Genomic DNA, 18511 nt, shown 5'->3' with positions numbered 1-18511 from the left:
GTCGTCTTTCTCAGTAGGGCCGCGGCGGGGAAGTGTCAAGCTGGTTCCCTATTGTACACATCAATGTAGCTGCGTGGTTGCTGGTGTATCTTTTTTTTTTTTTTTTTAATCACAAGTCTGGGCCTTCTGGTAATAGACAAAACATGAGCCTCTGCTTGCCTGCTTTCCTCTGTGCGTGTCATCGGTGTAATCAGGGAACAGGTGGGAAGAGGCGATTAATAGGGAGGGAGGGGACAGGAGGAGAGGGGATCTACTCAAGGAGTGGGGGGGGAGTTAATTTGACCCTGAAGCTCAGAGGCACTGTGTCCTCCAGCGAGGCTGCCACAGCAGATATCGGTGGGAACAGCCTTTCTCCAGGCTCTCAGTCTCATTTCCAGTCTGGGCATGCTTGAGAAACCATTACCATATTTATAGAGCTACCTGGCCCCACGGCACACGCATGAGAGGGTTAGAAAGACCTATCTATTTTTCCAGCTGTGCTGCTATCCTCAGCAGCGAGGCTGGCGGGGGAGAAGGGAGGGCCCGGTCCCAACATCAGGACAGCTGAGAATTAGCCTGCAGAGGCTGGCCAGAGAGGAAGGACCCACTGGCCTCCTGCTTGTCTCTTCCAACGGGTCAGGCTGAGCCAGGGTGGCTAGCATTGGATCTCTCAAGGCTGAGAAAAGGAGCATGGTGGACTGCTGGGGAGGGAGAGGATTGTCCAGGAGCTAATGTCAATGTTTGCTCGCCTTCACCCTCAACCCAGTTCCCTTATTGAAATGCAAAGCTGCCGGTAGATGGGGGGGGGGGGGCTGGGGCGGCGGAGGCTCTGGAAGCAGTGGCCAAAAGTGGACAGAGCATGAATTTAAGAAACAAAGAGATCTTATTAGTTGTATAACCTTGGGCAGATTATCTAATTTCTCTGACCCTCATTTTAGTCATTTGCACGAAGGGGATGATAATGAATTGTTGGAAGGATTTAATTACAGACATAGCTGGATGTGTCTTAACAAGTGCTCCTCTTCCTTGATCAGGCCATTCTGCCCCACACTTAAGTTTTGGCTCACATCACTGCATACGATGTTTGTTATAATGGTCATAAATGCCTGTGTGAATGTATCCACCCCTCGCTACCCCATCCCCCAGCACATATATGCTCCTGTGCTCGCTCTCTCTCTCTCACACACATACACACGCGAACGCATGCACGCACACGTATGATTTTGTTCTAATCTTCAACTGTGCCACATCTACCTTGTTCTTTATACCAGTTGGTGGGCCTTGCACCAGGAAAGTGGCTCTCAGGATTGTAGTCCCAAATAAGGGTCCTGAGACATTGCTGATTGTTTGTGTCTCTGGGCACCCCATGTTCCCACGACCATCTGGTTACAATATCAAGGTTGCAATGAGAGCAATTGAAAACATATTTATCCCCTGCTCAGTCCAGCTAAACATCAACTATACTGGTAGCAATTGGAAAATATATTTCACTTCATGCTCTGACCGGCTAACGAGCAAGAGAGAGCAAGCATCTTGAAGCAAACCCTTGGTTCCACAAGAACTCTAAAACTGAGCCACAAAAGATACTATGGAGTCTCCTCGTTGGAACCATCTGTGGGTGCTATTCACAACCCCTTTTTCCTCTTTTCCTTTAATTAGGACACCTGATTCCTGAGGGGGAGGGAGAATTTGGATATCATCCAAGAAAACAAATATATGTAGGTAGAAGGGCATCACAGATGTATATGCATATAATGGGGGGTGGATGGAAGTGGGTTCATGGCAATTAGAGGCTCTCCAAGCACAGGTCTATGGACAGAGGCGCCAGGGCAAAAGCAAGAGAAGACCAGATAGAAGTGGGGGAGAAGTGAGGTGTTCTCAGAAAACACGGGTCATAGTGTGAAGCAAAAAAAAAAAAAAAGGAGTGCTGTAGAACTACAAAGCTAGAAAATCTGTCCTGACCCACTTACTCCTCCCAAAAGTTAGGGAAAACTAATCTCACATCAGAATAGGCAACACAAAAGGATCAAGTTTGAGTCCCATACAAATTTATTAGTAAAGAAAAAGGGGACCAGAGAGGACTATAATATCTCGATTGGCAATTTATTGGCAATGAAAGTGAACCATAAAAACATACTCCAGATGGATGAAAACTGTGGGCTCAAATTTCATAATGTACTAAAAGAAATTAAGGTAATAATGAGGAAATGAAAGAAAACATAAATCTGTAACAGAAACACTTAGTAATAAAGTTACAGAACACCAAAAGGATTAGGAAATAAAAAAAAAAAAACCCTACTGATTTCAGAAATAAACATTGAACTGGAAAGAACACAAGAGTGAATGAATACAGCAGAAAATAGCCTAAAAAATAAAGGTTAAAAGGAGTAAAATTTTAAACACCAAAGCAAATGAAGAAAGAGATTTAAAAAAAAAAAAGATTTGAGAAAAAGGGACAGAAATAGAAAACAGGTAAAGAGCAACAAACATGTATATAATATGTAAGAGTTCACAAAAGAAGAAAACCAAACAATGGAACAGAAATCATAAAAACCACCCAGGCAAACAACCGATTTTTTTCTGGCTGGAAACATGGAGGGTGCAGAAGAGAAGACAAAGAAGGTTCCTGCTGTGCCAGAAACCCTTAAGAAAAAGCAAAGAAATTTTGCAGAGTTGAAGATCAAACATCTGAGAAAGAAGTCTGCCCAAAAGATGCTTGGAAAGAGAAGGAGGAAGCTTATCTATGAAAAAGCTCAGCATTACTGCAAGGAATATAGGAAGATGCTCAAAACGGAAATTTGAATGAGTAGGATGGCAAGAAAAGCTGGCGACTTGTGCATACCTGCAGAACCCAAATTGGCACTTGTCATCAGGATCAGAGGTATCAGTGGCATGAGCCCGAAAGTTGGAAAGGCGTTGCCAGATCGTCAATGGCACTTTTGTTAAGCTCAACAAGGTTTCGGTTAACATGGTAAGGCTTGTGGAACTATATACAGCATGGGGGGACCTAAAATCGGGAAATGAATGGACCTATAAGTGTGGTTATGGCAAAATCAACAAGAAGTGAATGGCCCTGACAGATAACACACCGACTGCTCGATCTCTTGGTAAATATGGCATCGTCTGCATGGAGGATCTGATTCACAAGATCTATGGTGGGAGAACATTTCAAAGAAGCAAACAACTTCTTATGGTCCTTCAAATGATCTTCTCCATGATGGGGAACGAAGAAAAAGACCACCGATTTTGTAGAAGATGGCAACAGGGAAGGCCAGATTGACAGGCTTACTAGAACGATGAACTAAAGTATCTACCATGATTATTTCTGTAACCTGGTCAGTTAATAAAAGACTATTTTCAAACTGAAAAACAAAAACCAAACAACAGCAACAAAACCAGTTTAATACAAATTTGTCTTTTAAAAAAAGGATCTGAAAGCACATACTGGAAAGGAACCCTATATACTCAAGAAAAATGACCCAGAATGACCAAAATCGAAACATTCTAAAAAATGCTTTGAGCTCCCAGGCAAAAGGACTAAGTCATTTAAAAAGGAAAGAAAATTTGATGGCTATCAGATTTCTTGACAGCAACACTTTATATCAGGAGACAATGGAATGACATATTTAAGATACTCAAGGAAAGAAAATATGAGCCATATATTATTAATCCAGCTGAACTTACTTTCAAGTATAAAGATGGCAGACAAACTGCTATCAATAAGAAAGAACTCAGGAAATATTGTTCCCAGGAGTCTTTCTTGAGTAAACTACCAAAGAATGAAATTGACTGGAGAGACATTGACATAAGGCCTGGTGGTGAGCATTAAATATATAGCTACCTGTAGAAAAAAGTATAAATGATGCTTATAAGAGAGAAGGTACCGGCCATAACAACCCTATGGTCTGAAATTGTAGGAACACAGCATCAACTTTTAAAAAGGGGGAAAGCATATAAAAAGTAGATTAAGCTCATGATTGCTTTACAGTTATTACCTAGGAATAAAAAGATACTGTTTCAAATCAATTCCTGGGATAAAAGGTGATGAAGAAGAGATTATTAGCAAATTTTAATACTATTCATAGTAGTAAACTAATAGTCAATTTGTCAAGTTTGAGCAAACTTACAAACTTTCTTAGTCAATTTGTCAAGTTTGAGCAAACTTACAAACTTTCTTAAGCACTCTATCCTCCCCCTAAAAAAATGTAAAAATATAGAAATAAATAAATAGACCAAATTATGAAAGACCATTTGTATAAACGATAGTGTATTTATAAATACAACATAAAACATGACAGAGCAAAGGCCAAATATAACAATCTTATCTATAAGTATCATGGGTTTAATTCACCTCTTTAAAAAATTTAGATTCTCTAACAAAACAAATTCCATACTGTGCTGTAAATAAGAGATACCGACCTTGAAACTATAAGATAGAAACAAGTTAAAAATAAAATAAAAGGATGGGAGCACATATATCAGGCAAATGGAAACAAAAATAAATCAGAGGACTTTTTCATCACCCCAAAAAGAAACCCAAACCCATTAGCAGATAATCTTCATTTCCCTCAAATCCCCCAGTCCTAGGCAACTAATCTACTTTCTGTCTCTATAGATTTTCCCATCCTATACATTTCATCTCAGTGAAATCTTACAACATGTGCTCTTTTATGATCGTTTTCTTTCACTTAGCATAATGTTTTTAAGATTCGTCCATGTTATAGTATGTATCATCTCCAGTCCTTTTGACTGCCAAATAATATTCCATCAAATGAATAATTCACTGCATTGAAGGTTGCACAATTCTGTGAATATACTAAAAAATATTCTGCAGTTTAAATGGGTAAGTTTTTGGTATATGAATTATATCTCAAGAAAGCTATTACCAAAAAACAAAAAAGATAAGTAAAATAAATCAAGGTTCACAGTCTGCATATTAGAAAAGGTAGAATTTCAATAGCGTGACCAACTTGTCCAGTTTGCCTGGGATTTTCCTGGTTTTAGCACTGAAATTCTCACATCCTGGGAAATACATGGGCAAACCGGGATGTTAGTCACTGTAAGTGTAGACCAATGCTATTTAAAAGAGACACAGAAAGATATTTATAATGTTATATACTGTAAAACACAATAAAAACAGAGCTGTTAATACTTACGCATCCAAAACCATAGCAAAAACATAAAAAACTCTAGAAACAAGAACGAATATAAATTCACAGTAGTATCGAACATACCTAGCACAAGCCAAAATTTATGAAGTAGGCAAAGTTTGATACAATTTAGAAGGCCTAACCAACACAGTGAATAAAATAGGTATCTGAATATTAGTAATTCAGAACACAAATTATTTTCAAGAGTGTATAGAATACTCATGCAATTGTCTATACTTTAGGACACACGCACATATGCCCCTCGGTAAGTTCCAAAGAATAGAAATAATAGATTTTATGATGATAGTCAAGAAAAGTAGAAATGATGGAAAAATTTTTTTAAAGTTTTCTGTCAAGAAATTTTTTTAAGTGTTTACTTAAAAACCTTGGGGAAAGTGAAATAAAGTTACAAAATTATTTGAAAATGATAGTAGTAATGAAAATACAGCATACAAAGTCTATAGAATAAAACTAAAGCATTTGTCAGAGAAAAAAATCAGAGCATGAAATACCAATGTCGAATAAATTAAAAAGATAAAAATAAATGAATAAAATACCCAACTCAATAAAGTTAGAAAAACTAGAACAAAGTAAACTAAAAGAGAGTAGAGGGAGGAATTAATGAAGATGAGATTAGGGGATTAATGAAGTGGAAAACGTAATTTAGTAAGTCCAAAAGTTAGTACTTTAAAAAAAATATCAATAAAGCTACTTGCAAACCTAATGGAGACATTGGTGGAAGAAAACATTCATACATAAAATTAGAAATAACAAGGGGGAAATAACTATTAAAAGAAAAAATCTCAAGGGACTACTTTGTATGATTTCCATGGAATATACCTGAAAATCAGATGAAATTCATCTTTTTAAAGAAAACTACAACTTACCAAATTTCGGAAAGTTGCAAACAATCCATCTTCGAAAAATTAGTGAAAGTCGTTACAAAGTTCCTCGTACAAAATCACTAGAACAGGTACTTTCATATTTGAATTCTACCAAATCTTTAAAATCAGATTATGTCAATGCTCCTTAAATTATTGCAAAGTATGTAAACATAAGGTACTCTTCCAAATTCATTTTATAAGATGAGCATAATGTTTGTTCCATCTTCCTTAGCAAAGTTTGCATCAAAAAATAAAGGTACAAATCAACATTACTTATGAATATCAATGCCAAAAAATAACATCAGCATATTAAAAAGACATATATTACACCAAGTGGGTTTTATTTCAGGAACAGAGTGTGGTTCAATATTAAGAAATCTATTAATATTATCCATCATATTAATAGAACTAAGAAGAAAAAATCATATGACATGTTTATAGATGGATGAGCCATTTAACAAAATCCTATACATTACACATGTTGAATACACTCAGTGAAATGGGAAATATCAGAGGATATTTCCTTAGTCTGTGCCAACATTTCCATTCATTATCCAAATTAATCCTAATGACAATCTTACAAGGTAGGTAGTATTCCCATTTACTTATAAGGAAACTGTGGCTTTGAGAAATAAAATAAATTATCCAAGGACACATATCATTAATATTTGGAAAAGCTGGTATTTGAATTTAGGATCAGCTGACTCCAAATCCTATTAGCATCTATACCCACATTATTCTTCTTTCTACTGGCTCTTCAAAGTTGTCCTTGATTACCATAGATCTCAGCTTCTACTTCTTGATCCCTTCCTTTCTTTCTTCTTCCTCCCTTTCTTTCTTCCTCCCTCCCTCCCTCCCATCCTTCCTTTCCCATGGCATTGCCTCTCTTTATTCTAGCAATTCATTTGCACTCCTCCAGTGGACTGCATCCAGTGCTCTGTTCGTTTCACTTTATGACCTAGGGACAGTTATATCTGCTTGAGTCTCCTATTTCCCACCATGATATGAGCTCTCTGAGAGAAATCCTCCCATCACACACGCCCCTCCTGCAAAGCATCCTGTGTGTTGCTGAGTTCAGAGGAGTGTCTGTGCATGGCCTGCTGATCGTTTTTCGATCGAGTGCTGGAATGTGAAGGTTGACTCCATGAATTCAAAATTAATACTGATACTTATCATCTGCATAGCAATATGATCATTGTCCCCACATGTATTGATTATACTTCTGTAACCCTAGATATCCCCTTGAAGACTCCCTACCTCTTGCCATCGAAGAGAATCCTGTGGAGGGAGTAAGGCTGAAGTCCTCCCCAGATTTCTACTGATTCAAGGTGGGAGTAAGTGAGGTGGGGCACAGAGAAGGTGTTCATCTTTGTTGGTGCCCCTCTACCTCTTAGATACTCCGTGAATTTTGCTTCCATTGCACATTACTTCATTCCTATTGTAAAATGTCACCCCTTCTTCAGAATTAGCAACCACCAGAACCATCATGATGAAAGTGACTTATTCCTACTATATGAGAGTATATTGTATTTTACAGGGGAGCTGTGGGCGGTCAAGGCTGGAAGGGGCCACACCAGCCAGTACACATTTCCAAGCTTTCTGCTCATTTTCTAGACTCCTTTTTTTGTCCCTCCTTCTTTCTACCTTTCCTCCTCCACTCCTCCCTGTTGTCCTAAAAGCCCCAAATTCAACTTCCTGTATGATGAAGAACAGTGCATCACTTTTCTTATGTCTTCATGCCTTCCTTATATTGCTGACATGTCAAAATTTACACTTGTTCCCTCCAAAAAGATTATTCTCTCTTTAGTGCCTTCCACTAAGGTTATAAACATACCCCCCTCATTGTTATAACTATGAGATGCAAGCCCCTACATGGGCTACAGAAGCAAATAGGACAAGGTCCAGAGAACATACAGTCAGATAAAAGTTGTTGGTGGGGGGGCAGTTCCTGGCTGGCTCAGATGGTTAAGCGTCTGCCTTCGGCTCAGGTCATGATCCCAGGGTCCTGGGATCGAGTCCCGTATTGGGCTCCTTGCTCAGCGGGGAGCCTGCCTCTCCCTCTGCCTGCCGCTCTCCCTGCTTGTGTTCTCTCTCTCTCTGTGTATCACTCTGTCTCAAATGAATAAATAAAGTCTTAAAAAAATTGTTGGTAGGGGTATGCTATAGAAAATGGTTTGGTGGTTTTCCCAAAAGCCAAATGCCATATATGACTTAGCGATTCCATATATCCACACAGAAACTTACTTATACATGAATGTTTATAGAAACATTACCATAATAGCCAAAAGGTGGAAACGACTCAAATTCTCATCAAGCGTTGAATGGATAAACAAAATCTGGTATCCCCACAGAGTAGAACATTACTCAGCTATAAAAAAGAACCAAGTACTGATCCATGCTACAGTGTGGATGAACCTTGAAAAAACTAAGCTGAGTGAAAGAAGCCAGACACAAAAGTTTACCTTACATGGTTTCTTTTGTAAGCTACATCCATAATGGGGCCAATCCAGAGACAGGAAGCAGATGAGAGGTTGCCAGGTAATGGAGGGGGGAGAAGAAGAAGTCATGATCACTTGATGTGATCAATAAAGGAAGGGGAGAGGGAGGGAGGAGGGAGGGAGGAAAGGAAGGAAAGAGGGAGGGAGTAAGGGAGGAAGGAGGAAAAGGAGGTGATGTGGTGTTTTTGAGGGATGATGAAAAATTTTTAAATCTAGAGAGAGCTGCTTGTTGCACAACACTGAATTTTCTAAATACCACTCTATTGTACACTTTGAAATGGTCAATTGTATGATATGTGAATTTTACCTCAATAAAAATAAATACACAATGCAAAAAAAAAAAAAGCCAAAGGTTAATGGTATACGTGATGTTACTTGGGGATCAGTGGGGGGAAAAAAATCAAACCTTAGGTATTTCTTGCTGGATGTCCTTGAAAGGTGAACCTGGGATGACAGCTTGAGGTTCCCAGATCCTACTGCACCTGCATTCAGCTGGCAGAAGCTGGATTAGGACTCATCTCTGGCTGATACAGAGGAAGAGTCCATTAGTAAAACCCAATTTAATCTTCAAAAAATGAAGTGTTTCTCCATTGACCTCGAGGAGGCCACAGATTCCCCAGAAGTATCATGCCCATGATCTATGTCAGCACATTTACTTCCCTTTAATGGCCATCAGTCCAAGGAAGACCTGTCTCCTCATTGGAAAGTGAGTTCCTGGGGGAGAGAACCTGACAGTGCTGGTGCCCACAAAGAATGAGAAAAGCCTGTGGTTCAAATGTCATTGTCCAGGAGCCATGTTCCAATGTCTTTTGTTAAAAAATTACAGCAGCATAGAAGAAAAAGTGAGCTCATTCAAGGGGTCACGGAGGCCGAAGGAGACCTAGGGTTGGAGCTGCTGGGAAGTGGATTTACCTTGGGGTACCTAGGGGCCCCCCAGAGCTTGTCAGCCCTCCCCCTGCTGCTGCATGTGGGATGCGTGCACCGTGAGCTCTCTGTCCTGGAGAAGTTGCAGAGACAATGGGTTATCAACTTTCAAATCCCTGTGAAAAGAAATTTCACACTGATACAAAGTACACCTGGAGAGAATATTTGAATCTGGTCATTATCTTTTCTGTGGAGCATTTGGCCAAAAGACAAAGATGCCAGTATGCCCTCCATACATTTTTTTTCTCCTTCCAAATAAGCTCACTGTAACTTTCACATAGAGTTCCCTGAGCCCTTCTTAGTGCGTTCCATAAATGCCTGTATTTCTAGAAATTGCTGCTGACTCCAGACATTTCTCTCCTATGTGTTAAAATGTGTGTATTATCCTATGTCACATCATCTTAAAATCTTTAAAGGTACCAATATATGACAAAGAATGATCTCACAGGTTAAATGATAAATGATAACATTTGTCTTCCCAGGTGCTGTATGTGAACAAAAATCTTCAATGCCTTCATCCCCAAAGAGAGAAGCACAGAATTTGAGAAATCAAACAGCTCAAAGCTCTCAGTGAACATTTTGGGGAAAAAATACTAAATGAATAAATCATAGGGAGTAGATATTGGAAATCAGAATACCTGGATTTCAACTCCAGATCCGCCTGCCCCTCAGGAACTGTGTGCTCCTTTGTGGAAACCTCAGGTCCTACCAGAGAAAGAGAGAAGGACAGGAAGAGCAGCAGGAAAGATGCACATTGGGGATTAGAACTTCTCTCAGTGTAGATGGAGATACGGGAGTATCATGGAGACTGACTGGAAATTAGTCTTGAGAGGTAGGTTGGGGTCAGACTGTGAAAAATATTGAATGTCTTATAAAGAAACTTGACCTTGGTCTGATATAAAATGTGTTTTCACTTACGGTTTTCTAGCAAAGGAGTAGCATGATCAAAGCAGCATTTGACAAAAAGAAAGAAAGAGGACACTTACAAAGTGGAGGACAGATTTTTTTGACAAAGACTGGGACCTGAGAGATCATTTCGAGGCCCCAGTCCAGGTGAGGACCCAACCTAGGATGGAGACAGTATGGGAGACAGTGTCCACATATCTGGGAGTGGGAGTCCATGGAACATGGAGTGATGGCTTGGGGGAGGCAAGAGCCAGAAGGTAGTTAAATGCCACTCTGGATGATCAATCTAGATTTTCAGGAGCTTTGTAGGGAGGAAATAGAGTATTAAGAACACTGGCATCAGACTCATCTTTATTGGACTCCTGGATCTGTTTAATAAATCTGTGAAATTAGCTGTGTCTCCACTCTGCATCTCAGTTTATTCATCTGTAAAATGGGAATGACAATAATAGTCACTTCCTAGGATTACTGTAAGGATTCAATGAAAAAATTTATAAAGTAATGTAGAGAAGTAATCAGCACATGGGAAAATGGCCAATAAACGTTACATATAAATGTTAATTACATATTATCTAATAGATGGAGAATATAAAGTAAAATGGGTTTAAAGGTGACATTTTCCAGAAGCCAAATATGCTTAGGCAAAATCAGGGATTTTTGTTGTTGTTGTTGTTCCTGTGGGATGATAAAACCAAGGGTCTGAACATCACAAGGCATTTCCATCTTTGTTTCTGCTCTCTCTTTGTAGAAATTTTGTCCTCTTGGGAAACTTTCTCCCTGTCACGAGAAGCAGAATTAGAAGTGTTTATAACCAGGCATCTCAGCTTTGTCAACAAAGACAGACTGGCTTCCCTGGTACACCATTTAAGATTTTCCAGGAAAATAAAAATTCTGATTGGCCTCATTTGGCAAGATCACTCCAGGTACAATCAGCTATAGCCAGGGGGTGGGTAGTAGGATCAAACCCTCACTCTTACTACATGGTTGGAGTAGGGAAAAAGCATTACAAAAATAGACTCTAGTTGGAGACCTATTGATTTTGCTGAGCTGGCTTTATAAGTTTGTATAAGGTCTTTCCTCATGTCGTGGTGGGCACAGTTTGTCTATGCTTTCTTTGCTGGGCATAGGAACTGGGCAAGGTGAGTGCTCCCTCCCCTACCCCTCCAACTTCCCTTCTCTCAGTGCTCCCATTATAGGCTCTGTTGACCAGATAACATCCCAGATACTTGGGCATTGAGGGGCATGTGTTTGGGTCATGCTGTCTTTGCCTGGGCCAGTCACCCTTCCATCACTTGAGATTCTGGGCAGAGTTGTGAATGAACACATTTCAAATGCTATCAATATTTTATGAATTTCCATCCACTTACTTTAATGGGGAACTGTAAAAGCATTTAACCATATTACACCCCATCTCTCAGGCATCACATTATTCCAACAGAGCTGTTTTATTGGAATCAACCACCAGGGCAGTTGGGATGGCTTTATCTACCTCCCCCCACCACCCCCAATTTGTTCATCGGCATGTATGTAAGTCTGTTTGTCTGTCTACCAACCTATCTCCAATCTATGTATATTTATCAAATAAAATCAACTAATAACAAAGGGAACATCGGTTTGGTGTGCATGTGCACATACATCCACACGTGTGCACACATTTATATGCATGCACTGTAGTGCACTGAGAAAGGTTTCATCTCCTGGCCTTGCTTGACTGGACTTTGGCTTTAAAAGGACATTTGGTTTTATGGACTCCCCTGGGTTCTCTTCTGGAGCATTTACTCTTTTGTCTTCTGGGGGAAAAAATCTCAGGGAAGCATCTTACCTGAAGTTTAAATATCTGAAATTAATGGTTAAGCATCCAGGCATCGGAGTCAGATGGACATTGGTTTCACAGCTCAACTCCACCACTTACCTTTATGATCGTGGGCAAATCACCTGACCTCACAGCACCCTCTCTATAAAAGGGGCATTTCAGAAGCCATCTTTCAAGGTACTGAGGATCAGGTGAGGGAGTGTGTGAACACATAGTGAAGTACCTGCATGGCAAGGGGATGAGGGCAAAAATGGGTTTTCTGAAACTGAAGGGCTCAGAGGTTTTTTCTTTTCACTTCCTGGAACTTCTGGGCTACAACATGTATTTGTTTCTGGAGATAGCTTCTGTCTGCACCACCTGCCTGAGCACTGCTTCCCCCCCCTCCCTGTTTATCTACCCCCCCCGTCCCCCCCCCCCCCCCCCCCCCACAAAACCCAGCTTCACACCACAGCTGGGTCAGGACTTCACTCCATTTCATCTATTCTGAGAAACCTTCCTCAGTGCCCCCGGACTGGATTAGGAACCTTTCTCTGAGCTTCCCTTCACCACCCACTCTCTTTCCATAATGCAGTATTTAGCTCACTCTGTTATAATTGTCTTCCCCCTCTGGATGACAAGCTCTTTGTGGTCAGAGTTCAAGCATTATTTCTTAGCACAACTAATGATGCCCTTGGGATCTGAGCTCTGCCAACCTCATCTCTCCAAAAGCTTCTCTATCCATTGAGTCTAGCCACCATTTTGTTCAGCACTCACTCTGTGCCAGACAGATTCTAACCACGGTATGTGCAGTAACTAATTCAATCCTACATCAGCCTTACAAGAGAGAGACTATGATGATTCCCATTGTACAAATGAGGATGTTGAGGTTAGGAGATGATAGGAAATTTATACAAGGTCCCCAGCTCATAAGGAGCAGAGCCAAGGTTTGCACTCTGGTGGTCTCATTCCAGAGACTATACCCACCACCGTGCTGCACTCCTTATTTATATACTGTTCTACCCATTGCTCCAACAAAGCTGACCTCCACACAACAAAGCTGACCTCTACCTATTGCTCCAACAAAGCTGACTTCCAAATGCCCATGCCATGTTCAATGTCAACTCATGGCCTTTGCACATGCTACCCCTTTACCCGCAAATGCCCACCTGCCTCCTGGCTTATCTTCCACTTGTCCCTCAGGAGCCAGAACACCTTCCTCAATGCCCTGTCTGTGTTTGCAACTCACATGGCACTTACATCGTGCTAGTCTGTTTACTTGCCTTTTTGCCCATTGGGCTGGAGGCTTCTTGGGGTTGGGGCTGTGCCTTTTTCATGTTTGTGGTACCTAATGCAGTTCCTAGCCCCTAATGGAAAATTAGTATCTGTTGGTTGAAGAAATTCTTTTGACATTCCTGGAAGCTGAAAGACTTTCTCAATATTGTCATCTCTTTTAATCCTGGCTTCCTCATAAATTGTATATGTAAATCTCTATCTTTGATAACATGGTTATCTGCACACATAACTAAGATGCCAGAGCAAATGAAATAACTGCTAGAGAAAGGTACAAGTAATGTGTGTCTGTCTGAATTAGATAGGGACCAGCCAAATGAGTCTGAGGACTCCAAAGCTAGCTAGCATCTACAGTGTTTGGGGTAAAGGTTTGGTGTCTCACCGCTAATTTCTCTATGACTTTTTGAGGAGGAAACTGTGCTCACAAGGAAAATAGAGAAATGGGAAAACAAAGTACATATTGTGTATCTAAACATCTGGGCCCATGTAGCTCTATCCAAATGCTGAGCATCTTTGATAAGAGGTGCTGGTATACAAGGTTTATGGTAAGAAGCTTAAGCCTTTCCTATACCATTGAATCTAAATGGTAGGGTCTGCAGAACAGTCTTTGAGTCTACTTATTTGAAAAGGCTCTTGGACAAGTCTTGAGGGCTGCCTGCTAATTCATCCAGAATGGTAATCCATAGCAAAGAATGAGCAGGGACTCAGATTTACTCCATCAACAACTTTTCTGAAGGCTGTGTGGTCTGGTCCATCCCTTCTGGCTAAAGTACTGGACATGAGGTAGAAAAGTTCTTCTCCTACTTAAAATATCTGACTTAAAATGTCTAGGAGTGGAGAGTGTTAGAGTAATGGGTGTGAGACAAAGTTCACACAAAAATGGACAGTGTCAAGTATCAAGTGTTACTGTTAGAAAAATCAAACTAAGGTTTTAAGTAGCAGAGTCAGAAGACAAGGCAGCTTGAAATAAAATGCTGGCAGATGAGTAATGAAAAGAGGAAGATTCTAGATGTTTGCTGCAATCAGAGGTAGAACTTGCTTTGTCAACTTTCTGACCAATGGATCAGGGTCATTGACAAGTATAGAGCTCAGAAGGGTTCACCAGGAAAATCATGATCTGAGTTAATGGTCAAGGAGGACCTTGGCTGGAGCTACTCTTCTTCTCATTGGCTCTTGCTCTCATCTACTTCAGTGAATCTGAGGGTAGTGTCTGGGTGGGATTACCATGCTTCCTTCCTAAGCTCCTCTATCCTTAGCACGAGTGAAGATCATTTCTGACATAGAAATGAAATCAGCTGCCAAGCTCCATCAGGTACCCGTGTTCCTCCCCTCCCCACTTCCAGGAAAACCTTTCTCTTGAGCAGACAGAAAACATTGCAGCCTCATGACAGTCCCTTGTCACTCTGATGCTGCGTGTCTTGCTTCTGACATGATAACCAAGTGCATGAGATGGACAGTGTTTGTGTAATGCTGGTGGCTTTGTAGTGGAATCACAAGGCTGGGATGAGGGAGGCAGGTCAGGGCTGGGACATCTGGGAACCTGGGGTCTTTTCCCCTTCTGTACATCTCCTGCCCAATAGGTTGAGGCAGCAGTAACAAGTCTTCTTGGTCATGCAGAATCCCAGCCCATTGTTCAAGGAGCCTCAAGCTACAAAACTCCACCTGGATCTGATGGTTTCAGTAAAAACTAGTTCAACTCATTAAACACACATTTACTGAGATCCTGTTTTGTGCCACGCAAAGAGGTTTGATGCCAGGGACTACAAAGATGAAGAAGAAGAAGGAGGAGGAGGAGAAGGAGGAGGGGGGAAAAGAAGAATAAAATTATAATGGTGGTTCCTATTGAGGACATGCTATGTGTGATGTTCTGTGGTTATTGTTATAGATGAATCTACATTTAATCATCTCAGTAACACTGTGAGTAAGGTATTAATAGCCCTGTATTACAGATGAAGAAACCCAAGCTCAGAGAAGGTAAGTAACTTGCTAAGCTCACACCAGTACTGAGTAATGGATCTAGAACTCTGATTTAAGTGTCTTTGGTTCCAAAGCTTCTTATGTTCACGTTTGTGTTCTATTTTCTCCAATGAGTCCTGCATAGTAAGCTACAAAGTTATAAGCTACAAAGTTATATATACATAATACATATATTACACACGCCATATATATATATATATATATATATATAGATAGATATAGATATATATACACACACACACACACAAAGAACTCTTTCTTAATTTCCTGGTAGCCATGTGACACTATTAACCTCTCTGGACCTCAGTGACTTTACCTAGAACACGTAATAATAGTATCTATATTGTGGAATTATGCTGAGGGTTGAATAAGAGAATGTATGTAAAGTCTACATAGTTAACAAGTATTGAATCTTATTTTGTACAAAGCCTTCGGATGCAATCCCATTTGATCCCAATAACAACATCGCGCAAGATACTACTATGCTACTATTATTATTCCCTTTTTGTAAGTGTTAAAAATGAGGCTTCAGGGGCGCCTGGGTGGCTCAGTTGGTTAAGCGACTGCCTTCGGCTCAGGTCATGATCCTGGAGTCCCGGGATCGAGTCCCGCATCAGGCTCCCTGCTCAGCAGGGGGTCTGCTTCTCCCTCTGATCCTCCCCCATCTCATGCTCTCTCTCTCTGTCTCATTCTCTCTCTCAAATAAATAAATAAAATCTTTAAAAAAAAAAATGAGGCTTCAGTAACTTGTCTAACCAATAAGTAGCAACATGGGACTAGAATTCAGTAAGTCTGACTTCAAAAACTATTTGTACGTGGACAAGTTGAGCTCCATCGGTAGACAGGGTGGGCTAAGATCTGTCTGAACATCCCCAAGAACGGCAGAATATATGCTTTCACCACACCAGGCTGCCTTCTTCAACAGGAGGGTCTATTGGAGGACCCATATCATCCTGTTGATTCTGCAAGAACGTTTTGTTATACATAGGACATTGCTTGAAAATTGACCCAATATTCTCTTTTGGATGATTAATGTACATCGATTGCATGCATATACTGTATATTGAAAGAAAACAGAGCTTTTTTTTGCCCTTTTTTTTTTTTTTTGGTATCCGTGGATATTTCCATAGTTCATGCCTCGGAATAGAGCAGGTTCAATTATCAAAGATGTTTTTCTAGAAGAGGCAGATTAATACCAATTAACAGGTCGAGATAGGAGTGGAGACCTTAGCCTGTTCACAGAATGAGTTGTGATTTCATGTCATCTGACACATGCATAATTACACACACCAGGAAGCATCCACCAATGTGTGCATCACAATAAATGTGTGCTTAATTACAAGTCATCGTGCATATATGCTTAATTACACATCCTGCTACCTGCGGGATTAATTACATGTCGTGTAACACGCACACAATCAGAAGAGGTGACATTTGATGACATTAAAAGAGCTAGGAGAACATAAAGGAACAATTTTTAAACAGTTGCATAATGTGTGTGCTTTTTTCTCTTCACAGAAAGCATCAGACATTAATTTCTACTCAATCAATCAAGAAGCACTTATTGAACAAGTCCTGTCAATTTTACTTTTATAGTGTCTCCCGCATGTAGACCTCCCTTTCCATTTTCATGATTCTTAATGTCATCACCTCTCACCTGACAGTTCAAGGTGATGGGAAGGACACTACACCCAAATCTCTCTCCCTAGCTTTCAGCCAACGCCCTGGTCCAAGTCACCAGCATCTCTTACCTACATTGCTGCAGAGATCCCTAACAGATCCCCTGCTTTCTCCCGGCTCTTAAACTCTCCATCACCAACCAAGGGACTCGAAACTCTATTCTTTTTTTTTTTTTTTAAAGATTTTATTTATTTGACAGAGAGAGGGAACACAAGCAGGGGGAGTGGGAGAGGGAGAAGCAGGCTTCCCGCAGAGCAAGGAGCCCGATGCGGGGCTCGATCCCAGGACCCTGGGATCATGACCTGAGCCGAAGGCAGACGCTTAACGACTGAGCCACCCAGGCGCCCCTCGAAACTCCATTCCGGTCATCTCAGTTCCTACCCTAAAACCCCTCAATGACTTTGCATCTATCCAGAACAAAGCTGGACATTCTGAGCTTGAACTGCCAAGCCCTGTTTGTCCTGGCCCTTACCCACCCCTTTGATGTCTTGTTACCTTGACCTCTCTCCCTAACGTCCAGCCACACTGCTTTCTCTCCATTCTCCCAGCAGACCATTCCTCCTACCTCAAGATCATTCACACATACTGATTCTTCTGCCCCCAAAAGTTCTCCTTCCTTTCAACGTATCTAATTAAATCCTACCTAACCCTCAGATTCCAGCTCAAATATGCCTTTCCCAGGAATGCTTTCACTAGTGCCCCAGACCAGGTTAGGTCCCACTATTAAACTCTGTATTTTTTCTTCTAAGAAATGATCACAATAATCATCATGGCTCATCTGTACAGTATTCCCATTAATGTCTGCCTCAGTCACTGGCAGGTCCACAAGGACTGTGATTGGGTGTATTTTTATTTTCCATTATGTTCTACTATAGTGCCTGGCATACAGTAACCTTCTAGTAAAGTTATCAGATTTCATAAATAAAAATACAGGATGCTCTGCTGAATTTGAATTTCAGATAAATAACAATTTTTTGAGTATGTCCCATGTAATATTTGGAACATACTTCTGATAAGACTAATTTGTGCTTACCTGAAAATCAAATCTAACTGGATGTAGTATATTTTATCTGGCAACCCTACTTCCTACTATGTGATGATTGAATGAATAAATCAATCGGTAATTAGATGAAGATTCAGAAGATGCTGGTTCTAATTCAACTCTGGTTTCTGGTTTATCCTCACAGACCACTTCAATTTTCCTCCCATATACAGTGAGAGTTCATGATATATAACTCTGACTCCTATAATATTGGCATGATATGGTGAGAAACTAGAGCAAAAACCAAATAATGATCCCTCCCTGCCACAGTCCTCTCTAGGATGGTTCTTTGTTTCTAAAATGATCTGACTGGTTGAGTGGTTCCATTCTCCTCCTCCAAATTCTAGCTCTCCTGCATGTCCCCCACCCCCAGATTTAAAATACCCCAT

General features: G+C 40.6%; 1 pseudogene; it reads left to right on the top strand.

Annotated features, from left to right (window-relative positions):
* Positions 1-2571: 2571 nt before the first annotated feature.
* Positions 2572-3284, top strand: LOC116641436 (annotated as a pseudogene).
* Positions 3285-18511: the final 15227 nt, after the last annotated feature.

Source organism: Phoca vitulina, unplaced genomic scaffold (assembly GCF_004348235.1).
Source record: "Phoca vitulina isolate PV1807 unplaced genomic scaffold, GSC_HSeal_1.0 scaffold21, whole genome shotgun sequence".
NCBI classification, from domain to species: Eukaryota; Metazoa; Chordata; class Mammalia; order Carnivora; family Phocidae; genus Phoca; species Phoca vitulina.
Note: the sequence above shows the minus strand (reverse complement) of the source record. Positions and strands in the feature narration are given on the sequence as shown.